The following is a 13,266-nucleotide window of genomic DNA, read 5'->3' as shown; positions in this document are numbered from 1 at the left end:
TACACACAAGACAGAGTTTGATTTTTATTCCCCATCCACTTCGGTTGGAGCAACGAAAAACGGTCAAATGTGATTAACCGTGAGTTTTTGTACAGATCCCGACATGTGTAATCCAAAAACAATACTGCCTACAGCCTTAAAAAAGCAAGTCAAAATCTGCCATGTAGCCCATGTTAGTTTCTGTGTTGTCAGACACGGTGCATTTGGGACTGTAAGCCATGAGCATGAAGCTAAAATAACTTTCCCAGCTAAAAGCAGCAGAGTGCAGGTCGCCAGGCAGAGCCTCTGCAGAATCTCTTGCTTGTATGGAGAGGCCCCAACACACCGTCTCACCACAAATCCTACTTTATTCAATCAAATCGAGAATTTTTACCAGTTTTTCTCATTTGTTTGCATTTCTCCATTTGGAGGCCTTGGTTATGCTTTCATACCCCAAAACTCAGTTATTTAGACATTTACAAATACACGACATAGAGTTCTGCTGTTCATGGACTCTGTTCCCATCTTGGATTGTGAGGAGGGCCTTCCAGCTGAAACTTTCCGACTCGGAATTTGGAATTTCTGGCTTCCCACTTCAGATGGAACACCAGCTAGTAGCTAGCTTTATTCCTGTGCCTAAAGTTGTCTTCTTCCACATTTGCTTTGCCTTCACATTGTTAAGTATGGATACATAAAATACTCAGGTATACTGTCAAAAATTGAGTATAGAAGGATGGAAATGGAAAATGATACTTCAACAGCGTATATTTCTGCTCACATTCTGCAACTTCTGTCGGTGCTGTGCTACTGGAAACTGAATCTCCCGGAGGAACCCACCCGAGGGATAAATAAAGTTTCATCTAATCTCATCTCTAATCTAACTAGAAAAATTTGCATTTCCTGCGAAAATGCTATGTGGATGCCTTAACGCTGAAGATGTCTGCTGCGAAAAAGCGGTTGCCCTGAGCAGGATTCGAACCTGGCCTTTCTGGTCTTAAGGTGGCTACCCATCTCACTGCGCCAAACTCATTCTCACAAAGAAGAGGTGGAGAGACTGACAATTCTGGTGAAATGAGCAGAAGCTGCAGAGAATTGTGCTGATAAGAGGTGAAAAGGCTGAAAATTTTGCAGAAAAGAGGTGAATGAGCAGAATTCTGCTAAAAAGAGTTTTTTGCTGAAAACAGCTGAAAAAGCTGGGGTTTGTGCTGAAAAGTGGTGAAAAAGCTGAAATTTGTGTTGAAAAGAGTTAAGAAAGTGTAACTGTTGACTGAAAGAAATGTTGCCATAAGCGGGATTTGAACCCGGGCCTCCCAGTTTGAGATCGGATGCTCATCTCACTGAGCTAAAACACAGGTCAATCCGGCAAGGAAAATCAGTGAGGCCACTGATGATATGGCAGAAATGGGCAAAAAATATTGCAAAAAAAATTCAATATCTCAAAAAGTATAGAAGTTATGAGCACCAAAAGATATAGCCAGAAAGAGCAGAATTTTTTAAAGTTTGAATGGCGAAAATCAGATAAAAACCGAGGGAGTAGTTAAGGTTTATTGTGTGGATGCCCTTGAGGGCATCCACACAATAAATGATGACGCGTAAGCTAACCAACTAGCTGTTAGCTAGCTTGTTACCACAACAGCTCCTGTGGACAGCTCACCGTGCTAAATTTGAGATGCTATGCTGCCAAAATGTATGCACTACACTACCAGGTATATACATGCATGTACATGTTTTGCACATGAAAGGGTACGAGCACATATACTGAGACATGTGTTTAAGCAGTTAGTGTGCACTGGGACACGATCTGCATCAGCTGTGTGTTCTGCTGATAGATAAAGTGAATTACAGGCTACAAAGAAAAAAGTGAAGTGAAACCATAAGGTGTCATATAGAGCAGTGTAGTTTGGAGTCTTTGTGCGTTCTGTTGTGTAATTTGTTCATGTACTATGTTGTGGATATATTTACACACTCAGGATTGAGACACTAAAAGAAATGAGTGGCTGTGCAGTGTGTAGCAAGCAGGGAGGGATTCCAGGCACAGCTGACACAATGATTTCATTATTTGGAACTTTGTGGCCACTTGTGGTTATAACCCCTCAACACTCAGGCAGACTCAAACTGTTACCGTTGCATTTTGAACGGCAGTAGCCCGTTTGAATCTAATTATACATCATTCAAAAGCACAAACCCTCAGTTCCAACTGAGTAAACCATTCAAAGATAGCACCAAGGCCATAGGAGTATATACTGAGTAAAGAGGAGTTTTCTACCTTTTTCTCTCTGTTGTTTGTGAAGAGGATTTCTTGTATTTTGTCTACAGGGGCACTAAAACTTTGTGATGACAGCCTGTAGGATAAAGCATCCATGGGACACAAACGTTTAGAAAATAACGTTTAAAAAAATCTCAGTGGTGTTGTAAAAGTGAAAAACTTTTCCTATAAATTTCTCATAAATATATAAAAAGTTCCAGTGGTGGATGCTAAAATTAAACTTGAGCCAAAATCTCAGGCTCACGGAGCTCTGAATACTGTTTTACTCTTGGATCTGTATGATGTCATAAAGAGTAGATATCCTCACACAGCACTGAGCACAGACACAAACCGAGTGTTTGTGAGGGGCACTGACAGAGTAGGAAGCAGCGTTAAAGGAAGAGGAGCAGCTGGGTGAGCTGTGGGGCCGGATCAGTGCCTGGTGTAAGATAAATAACTGTGAATCATTCACATCTGCTCTGGTAGAGTCCAAGTATGAATAATAATATGTAGTTAGACGTAAGCAGAATCGGCCCACTTTAATAAATGTTGTGAAAATAAAATGCTGAAGTTGCGATCGTGAGAAAAATGTTGCAACTGTTACCATTTAGCTCAGGTCGGGTCTACAGTAAAATGTCAAAACAAATCTGGATCATGGTGTTTGTGTATTTTCACACAATACAAGAAAATCCAGACTGGATTACTAAATAAACTAAAGCAAACGGGCTCCCCACCTCGTTAGATAAATCTCAGTAGCCCCTGTATTAAACAGTGTCTGCTAAGAAAACAGCTTCGTCTTGATTAATGAAGGTAGTCAAAGCTGCCAACAAGCTGAGGAAATTCTGCCTGTGTGTGTGTGTGTGTGTGTGTGTGTGTGTGTGTGTGTGTGTGTGTGTGTGTGCGCGCGCGTGTGTGTGTGTGTGTGTGTGTGTGTGTGTGTGTGTGTGTGTGTGTGTGTCAGTACATGTGGAAACAGTCGTCTGAGTGTCCAGCTATTAAGTGGAACGTTTACCTCGTCCTCCTCCCTGCTTCTGTTAATTGTCAGTGAGACAGTGGAGAGTTTGTCGTAGATGTGGCAGCTCATCGCAGGCCTGGCCACAACACTGCATTCCTCTCAAAATTACTGTCAACGTTTAAGTCAAGTTCCAGAAAAGAGGAAAGAGTGAATAAAAAGAATGTGGAAAATATCTTATGTAAGTTTGAATCAATCCAAAGCTTCATCTCACACACGTGTACTCACTCACATATCCAACACTTCACAGTGCAGAGCCTCACTCGTTTGTGCATGCATGCAAATGTATGCACACACACACACACACACACACACACACACACACACACACACACACCATAAAGCAGCTTATTAAACCATCAGCACTCTCCCAGCTCAGGGTGTTCATTGAATGGCATTTAAAGGGCAGTGTGACTCAGTTCATTAAACTAGATCAGACACGGAGCGACCTCTCTGCCGGGAGAGGGGTCAGAGGTTGTGACCCCTTGTTTTGGGGGCTTGGATGGATGTGGGGGTGGAGCAGAATGGGGCCTGCGAACCTGATTTAGCTAGTTTTAGAAACATTTGTGAAGCCACGCAACAGACGTAGCCAAAGCTGGAATTAGTTTCTGTTTCGCTTCATCGTGAAATGATAACCAAACACAGAGTTATTAATATTTCCACAAAGACTTCTCACTGATGCTAACAGCTTTTACATTGATGAGAAATCAGAGAGGAAAGCTGTGTGTTTATGAGATGAATGGCTGGTTGGAAACTTGGGGAAGGATTTATAAACCATGGCAGGAGCAGGAGGGCAAGGAGGAAAAATGGAGGCATAGAAAGAGTTGGATTAAGAGAAAGGGGAGCAGCAAAAAGTGAGCAGGGAGGGTAAAAACCCACGGCTTTCCAGCTTATGCAGCAGAGTTGCAGTCAGGCCTGTTGCTGTGCCAAACTTGGTGACGTGTTTCTACAGTTGCGTTTAATTTTAGCTCATGGGATACGACAATGCTCATTTCTACCAGCAAGACTCCAGAGTTTTATTTTCTCACGGTCATGTGCGTCGTTATCGCTGCGAACAGACGTCTTTCAGTGTGCAGAATATGTAGGCAATAATACGTATCTGTTTTCTGGACATCTTCAGGCCCCCAAACCTTTCCCAGTATCATCAGAAGCTAACTCATAACTGGTTTTCCAGATATACTAAATATATATCACGTATACACATAGCTAGATATACAAGTGTCCCCTGTGTTGAACCCTAAGGTCACATTTAGAGACCTTAGGGTTCACTTTGTGTTCTGCACAGTGAGTCTTCCACAAATCCGGGCTTCATCAGAAAGATCAGAACAAAAAAGACTGCCGTACTACAAATCAAATTTGTTGGAACGCAGTGTTTTCAAGTGTGAATGTGACTTTTTAAAAAAAATTTAAATAATTATTATCACAATTTATAAAAATTCAGCTACTGAATGGAATAGCATGGGGTGCACTGATATTTATATGTAGCTTGTCTAGTGCTAGCGCCCACTCAGAGAACATTTGGTAAATGGCCTGTATTTGTATAGCGCTTTTACTAGTCCCCCCTAGGGACCCCAAAGCGCTTTACACACCCAGTCATCCACCCATTCACACACCGGTGGAGGCAGCTACAGTTGTAGCCACAGCTGCCGTGGGGCAGACTGACAGAAGCGCCATCGGCCCCTCACCAGTAGGCGGTAGGTGAAGTGTCTTGCCCAAGGACACAACGACCGAGACCGTCCGAGCCGGGGCTCAAACCGGCAACCTTCCGATTATAAGGCGAACTCCCAACTCTTGAGCCACGATCGCTCCATTTCATGGAAACAAGGGATTTTGTTACCACACAGGTAGGGTTTAGACAGCACCGTACTGATGGACCAGGACAACCCACAAGTAGGTGACATATGTTTGTTATTCATGACAGGATCTTGGTTACAGTGGACCAAGATCCTGATAAGAGAAAAAGCCCAGGTGTATAGAGGGCCAAATCCAGGTGGGAACATCTGTCATGAAGGCTTGTTGGATGAGCTACCATGTACTTACTGCTTCAAGGATGGACAAATAATGAAGTGACAGCACAGTGTTGGCCTGGAAAGACAGTGGCTCCACTTCCAAAATGCTACTGCTAACTGCTTCGACTCTCAGCAAATCTTCCAGGTCTTGGATGCGTAGACCCGGGTCCAACCAAAGCTGGCATCAACTCTCATCAGGTGCTGCAAAAATTCTTCCAATAATTGAAAGATGGAGCCCACATATTCTGTCTTATCTTCATTTTCTTCCTATGAAAAATACCCCAGCTTGTGCTTGTAATGCTAATGTAATGTAATGTAATGCTACAAGGCACAACTGGCTCACAGCGTCACTGACACTGGTGCAAGAGAGGTGGCAGAGTTGCACAACTATGGACAACTGCAGTGTATTGAATGCACCATTGTTAATCTTTCAAGGTTATTGCACATTACTACCTTGTCATTCTGCTTTACCCTGAATTTGGTTCTATTTTCTTGCTCTTGGATGGTCGTGTTGGGTTGTATTGTTGTGCATCTGCCCCAACACAGAGCATTTTAGGGATTTCTCTTTTTCCGAGGGTGGTGGTGGGGGTGACTATCTCTATTAAAGGACACCCAGCAGCAGCTGGCCACGCCTGCTAAATCCTCTTGACAAAACCCACCCACCAGCTCCATCTGCCTCCCAAGTGGAACCCCGTGATGCGCACACACACACACACACACACACACACACACACACACACACACACACACACACACACACAGACACACACACCTTTCTGGTGCTCTTTGATCCCAGAGAGAGCAAAAGCCTACATCTGTTCTTACTACATCAGATCCTTTTAAAACAATGACGCTCTTGTTGGCATACACCGTGTAGCGAGAAGCCATGACACACACACACACACACACACACACACACACACACACACACACACACAGTTACTGTATCTCCTCACCCTTGACCTTGAGGCAGACTGCTTCGGCCCTTCTGCAGAGACAGAGACCAGTAAATGTTTAGTTCGCCACTGCTTACAACGATAATGATCTTGCTCATTTACACTCGTTACGTCCTGAAATAATGAAATTTGCACATCTAATAAAATTCCAAACAGCAGAAATTTTGTTCAGAGGAAAAAATGTTTCTTTAAAATATTCAAAGCAATATTTTTTGTAACTTCAGAACTGTCAGTGTGCATCCTGCAAGGAAAGGTTAGTCTTAGTGTGTGAAGGAAAACTGAGGAACAGTTTGCGTGTAGAGCTGAAGCAATGTCTGAATGTGTATGTATATATGTATATATGTATATATGTATATATGTATATGCTGCTTTGTCCTAAAAAACTTTGTGAATACTGTTTATACATATTTGAACTTTATAAAAAGTTCTTTGTGGATGTCTGCTGAAAGCTTTCACAAATACAGACTCAGTGTTTCGTATCATAGTGATGTTCAGGTTGCATGTGAAAGATAAATATCCCATTTTGGAAGTCTGGTGTCAGACTGGTGCAGACCTGGAACAGATTTAAGCTGGATGCACGGTAAACCCACACAGGTGATTTGAATTACTTTGGCTGATTACACCTTCTCACGGGACTGTGTGGGTGGAAACACAATGTGAGCATCTCGCTCCTCCGTCAGCTGCGCTGCATCTGTTAGGGCGAAAGAAAACAATGCAAAATGTAATATTTCTACTGCCTTGCAGGGAACTTTTGACTGTGTTTTACAGTTCTATAAGTATCCCTCACCGGCAGTGTGAGCCGTGCTTTGCAAAGCTCTAAACGTTTACGATGAAGAGGCTGGCTGGTATTGCTTTGGCTAAAATGGGTGTAGTTGTGCGTCACTTCTGCTGTATCAAATGTCATTGAAGTTGCCCTCCAGAATTTGAAAAACAGATCTGATAATAGTCTCTAATTTACAGAATACAACATTATACTGTAAAACGACTGCTGCATGTCGAATCAGGTACTTCTGCTGTTTTGAGTGCATATATGTGCTCACATAGCTATTTACTTACAATTCATCTAGTACACTTCATGTTCCACTTATCTGCTGTGCTACCAGAATTATGTGCAGTTAGTGCGTATTATTATGAATGAACGATTATTATATGTGACTCTGTTTCTTGTCCTCAGTTGTTGAACTCTTGGTTTTGTAGTGGAACGGTGAGGAAATGATTTCACGCAGTCGTAGCACCGATGATAATGACGCCACCTGTGAGCTTAGTAGATGTTTTCACTGCTGAAACTAAGAACCAGGGATTAAAAATCCAGAGGTGGTGTTTTACGATATTTTGTATGATACCTACCAAAAAGTAAGCCTCACTTTCAGTGACTTATACTGGTTAAAAATGATTGGATGATCCCGTCTTTGCCACAATGTAGCCATTAGAGTAGCAGCTGGAGGCTGAAAGTGTGCAACGTCACCAATGAAGCTGTTAGAGTAACGTTCATAAACTGTAGGCGTTTCAATCAGGAAAGTCTATCCAGCTCTGTTTTGACTTCAGTGCTGTTTCGTAGCTTTAGAGCCACCCTGCTGCACCCTCACATACTCTGAGTAGTAATCTCTTTGCTACTACAACACTAAATGATCATTTAGCATGGCTGAATCACGGGGCTGTTGCAGAAATCCTGGGACGAAATGTCGTCTTGGCACATTTTACTTGAACCCTTCTAACACTAGTGCCTGAGGATGTGCTTTAATGGCCTCTGTAATGGTTTACTGCCTCTGGACTCCCGCAGTAACTAAACAAAGAGGGTAATGTGATGCTGGCTTGTTTGGAAATACATGTTCGTGAGTCTGTATTTGGATGCATATATACGTGTTTGGCGTCACGAGGAGCAAATAAAATCAGCATTTGAGATTCCTGCCATATACAGGCCTGTTTCCGCTGAGGGCTGCCGAGCAAAGGCCCGGCGAATGACATCCAGAGACGCAGAGAGAGAACATGAGGCAGTAAAGAGGAGAGTTAGGGTGGAAAGGGACCGGAGAGAAGCAATGCATTATTTATTAATCCACATTTCCCTCTTCTTCTTCATCCATTACTCCTCCTCCTCTTTTTCTGCTCACTCCTCCTCTTGTTCCTCTGTGACATTCATCCTCTCCTCCTCTTTCTCCTGTACCGTCTCCACCTCCCAATCCTCTACTCCCTCTTGTTTAACATCATCAAGTCCTTCACTTTTATCTTGTTTTCCCCCTCTTCATCCACTGCTCCCTCTTGGTCATCTCCCTCCTCCTCTTCACCTCCTTCAGTCCGCCTTTGGTTTTATCTCAGCTGTCTTCATCTGGCCTGTTGTTGCTGCTATCCAGTTATCAACCTGTGGAAGTCTTTTAATGTGATACGAACTTTGAGAAATGACTCGAATCGAGACCCGTTTCCAAACGAGCTTTGCGCTTGTGTAGCCAGGTCATTCAGGTAACACTTTCCCCTGTGCTCTATAAAAGTTTATGAAAACAACACCTTGAAATCTGACCTCGAGAAACTTGTTGCTGATCCAGCAGGCTTGTGAGTATGACGTGCCTTAGAGCAGGTTTACCACGTGGTTTACAAGTCAAAAGCATATGAGATGGAGCCCACTCCTGTTTGACATGACCAGCTTCAAAACACCAACACAGCCATGGCAAACACTCAGAGCTTAGAAAATTGTGAAAATATTTGCTATGCTAACAACTTTGGCAACTAGCTGCTGAAAAGCATATAAAACATGTGATATGGTTACTTTTACATTGTCGGCGCTCTGGAGTCCATCGCTAACAGACGTTGTCGTCTCTGTCTCTTTTCAGGTGGCTGTTGTGGAAAAGAAAAGACGAAGAGAGACGCTGACATTGAGGATCCAGAGACACGAAAGAGCCCCAGTTCTCTTTATTTATTACCTTCACGATATGTGTGTGTGTGTGCGCGCGGGTGTGGCTGTGCATCAGGAAGAGGACGAGCATAGAGCATGTGTGCATTCTGATCGGTACCTAAGATTTAAGGCTATCATTTGCAAATTTTGTTTACTTTTTATAAGGTTCCAATAATTCATATATCATTGTCTAAGTATAAACAAAAGGACTTCACTCTTGGTACATATTGTGTTTTGTGTTTGTAACTAGCCTCCTATTTAAGAATGTATATTTGTATGTATGATATACTCATCTAGAAACTATATAATGGACAGTTTTAATATTGCTTCATCTCGTCACCACTATACTGCTCGTGCCATTAAATCCATGCACACGAGCATCTCTGAAACAGAAGTAATGCAGTCACTTCAAAGAAAACAACGAATGCTAAAGTTTTTCATTTCTGTTTATCTCTCATTTGTGGAATTATAGGAGAAAACCGTGATAATGACGTCATAATAATGACGCTATAATAATGACGCTATAATAATGACGTCATAATAATGACGCTATAATATGACGCTATAATAATGACGTCATAATAATGACGATCTCAGAGGGCTTTCAGGTAGCCTACTCTGGCAGCCATATTGGAGGTCCTCGGTTCTTTTGTAGCTTAAACTGCACCTGCTTTAAAGCTTTAATTTATTAGTTAATGGACTCACAACAAAGTAGCTAACAGCTTCAAACCCCATGTAAATACTAACACTCAAATCTGGTAGGTAATAGTAGATAAGACTCTTTGTCAGATGTTCGTCATGCTGTGTGGGTTCATGTTACAGGCTTACTTTGGTAGTTCTGACCAGGATTTTCATCACTTCTCTGAATATTCATCTCACAGTACTGCAACAGGGTAAAACTGCTTTTACATGAAAGGACACGGTTGAAAGAAGAAGGAGATTATCACGGACCAGTGCTTAGACTGAAGTACGTATGAGTTTTGGGAGCTTTTCAGCTCCAGTCCACTGTTCCTGTGACCTACCAAGGCTTTTATCTGCATACTTGACCCCAGGTTGTTCAAATAGACACAAATTTGACATCAGATGCCCTACCTGACACATTTATTCCTGACACTAGGAAAACTCCAGCTGTGACTCCTTGATGCTGAATTTGTGGCTCTTCTGAGTCTCAAACTGCAGAGCTGAGGCAAATGTGTTAACCACTACACAATGGTGTAAAAACCACTCGGCCAAATGTCACGAACCCAGAATTTGAACCAAAGACCATAAAATAACCTTTAATATTTGATGTGGACCAACATTTGGCTGATGCTCATTCGTTTCCATGACCTCACTGCAGTCTCTCCTGCTACACTGGTTTGCAGCTGTTTATCTGGACAAACCAACTAATGGAGGAAAACAGCATTAATGAGAATTACCTTTGGCTGGTTTCTCTGAACACAGTCCAGGTTTGTGCACTTTTAAACATAAACCTGCCTATTGCTGAAGCTCTGACAAATCTATTTTTATTTGTATCATATTATCAGAGTTCAAAAAAGGACACTAATGAGCATGTGCAGAGGTAACAGCGAGCAGCTGAGATGAAAAGGCCTTAGTATGCGTCAGCTCGTACTGCCGACGTTTGGCTTCTCTCTTTTGAATTGAATCCAAGTAAGACATGGATTCTTGTATTTGCAATAAAAAGCTGGTGTTATTATGGGTGACCTGTTGTATGTAATTGCACTTTGAAATGTGTATGTGAGTAATATTCACTCAGAATCCTCGAGAGTAAAGGCCAAAACTCCCAAAGTAAGGCCCCATTTGTAGGAAAATTCTAGCGGTTTGATATTTCCGTGGACCTCCACGATGGAACCAGATGGAACTGATTGTGTTTCGCACCTTGAAAAGTCTCTCTCGTCCAAACGATCTCTGCGGACGATTTTGACAGTGTACACAACTCTACGGGGACGGCACCAACCGGTGTGCGCATAGACGCAATACTGTGTTTAACAACAGCTGGATAATGGAAATGCATGTGTGTGCTAGTGTGTGTGAGTGTATTAAACATGGGCAATAGCAAAGCACTGGTGCTTCCATCCATGTATATGAGCTAATGTAGAAAAGGCACAGGCAGCGTGGCCTGTTATCTGATCCTGCCCTCGACAATCCTCCTTTTCACTTTTACTGTTACTAACAAAGAATCTGCAATATCCTCTCGGACACAGACGATCTGAGTCACCGAGTTATTTTTAAGCTTCTACGTTACAGATCTGGAATTTCTTTTCTCTGAAAAATTTGAATGACTGATTTGTAGTGTGTGTGTGTGTGTGTGTGTGTGTGTGTGTGTGTGTGTGTGTGTGTGTGTGTGTGTGTGTGTGTGTGTGGAGTAGATACACATAGTAGGAGGTGGTGATTAACTCTGATCAGTCCCTATAACACCAACATGTGCTCTCAAGCAGAGACATTCCCAAACTGTGTGCCCGTGCTTTGGAACATTTTATGACACAGCGATGAAGGTGAGCTGTATGCTGTCATCTGCAAAGATCTTCTACTGGGTTTTTGTCTTTCTTTTGTTGTTTTGTGTGCAAATATCTGAATATTTCAGCTTAGATGTGTGGTGATGATGTGAAGTGCTACCGATACAATGGCTTCCTCTTTACCAGTCCGTTTGAAAGCGACTGAAACAATAATATTGGCCCTGCACTGTTGATTAGCCAAAAATCTGAAGCCATGGACGAATGGAAACCGTGGATGCTTCTAATGTGACTCCACAGCCTCTCAAACACACATAATAGAGATGTCTTGCCTGCCAGATTATTTCTTCACAGCCATCTAGACCTGGCATCTAGAAAACCCTGCAACCCCTACGTGCACTCTCTCGGCTGATTTTGCAGACTGTTTTCATGTCTTTCTTCCATACAGTGCTTACATAATTTAATAATCCCTCTTCTTTATGCCAACCATGTGGTGAACCAAAGCTCAGCTGTAGCTAGCATGAAGCTTTTCCAGTTGGCTACTTCAGTTATTACAGTACGTACGGCTGTGGGCCACTGGTTTGGAATGCCTGTGTTCTTCTGTTATGCACTGGCTTTGCCCTTAATGATTAATATATGAATATAAGTATATATATACCCTTGCTTTGCTCAAACCAGCCTTCCTCACAAATGTAAATATTGTCCCTTGGTTTTAACTTTTATTGCAGATAGGGGAGAACTCGTGGAAGTGCTGTACTCTGAGTTATCTCGCGGCTTTTCAGTGTCATCCCCGGGCTGTGATTGTGCGGCACGAAAAAAGGGGAGGCAAGGCGGTGGGTAATGCCAGTAAAGCAGCGTGACAGAGGAGGGTTAATACCATCGAGCTGTGCTAAGATTGCCCAGCCTCGCTTGGCTTTAAGGGATTGCAGGCAGTATTAGCAGCTGAATAATTATTTTTGCTATGTTTCTCCTTGTGTGCACACTTTCAGTGTGGCTCATATTCATTCATTCAGCCCAACCCCCACGCCCCAATGCTCTTCTTTTAGGCTCGAGAGCCTGGAGTCTTGTAAAAAACGTATATTTTTGAGTCCTGTGCAGGCAGAGTTCAAGCTCTGTTTTAACTTGAATGTGCTTCATATCTTTCACGTAGAGCCCAGTGAAGGAACGACTAGTCGGAATTGCACATTTAGCACTGTGACAGAAGAAAGAGAGATTGATAACGTAGTGCTTTTTCATCGTCGCTGGAGTGAAAAAGTGACGCTTCCACTATGTTTGTATACAGGGTTACAAGTGTCCCCTTAATGCTGTTAAAGAGACGTCATATATGACTGTACATATATGATGAGTATAAATATAAGGCATCTATTTTTGACAGTCTTTGTGGTGTGGGCAGAAGTCGTACGAATAGGAAAAACATATAGGTTGGAGCCAACGTGCATCCTCGCCGTGCTCAACGATGAGTCTGTGTTTGCAACTTTTTTCTGTAAAGCTTCTCTTCACGTTTGGATTTTTCTTTTTGTATGCTGCACTGAAAATACGTCATTTTCACAAGTGGTTTGGAAAACAGAAGTGTCAGTCACTTCATCCAGTGAAATATTATAGTATACAGTAGAGTAGCTGTTGCATTATTTGTTACGAGCTGTATGTAATGTTATTATGGAAGATGTAATGTCCTTCTGTAAATGTTGTTTAATGTTTTACCTGAAATAAAAATTTATTAATGCTTCA

General features: G+C 42.4%; 1 protein-coding gene across 5 annotated transcripts in view; it reads left to right on the top strand.

The window, feature by feature from the left end:
* The window catches only part of cdk14 (cyclin dependent kinase 14), a 229,249-nt gene extending 215,983 nt beyond the window's left edge, over window positions 1-13,266 (top strand). For all 5 annotated transcript variants that reach the window (XM_085290547.1, XM_085290548.1, XM_085290549.1 and 2 more), the window contains one exon: window positions 9,024-13,266. The gene's annotated coding sequence lies outside the window, so the exon portion shown is untranslated. The remainder of the gene's footprint in view (window positions 1-9,023) is intronic.

The sequence above is a fragment of the Mchenga conophoros genome, linkage group LG11 (assembly GCF_057382185.1).
Source record: "Mchenga conophoros isolate Kocher_MC1m ecotype Shallow Benthic linkage group LG11, M_conophoros_male_GT1.1, whole genome shotgun sequence".
In the NCBI taxonomy this organism is placed as follows: Eukaryota; Metazoa; Chordata; class Actinopteri; order Cichliformes; family Cichlidae; genus Mchenga; species Mchenga conophoros.
The sequence above is the reverse complement of the archived record's forward strand: the minus strand, read 5'-3'. Positions and strand labels throughout refer to the sequence as shown.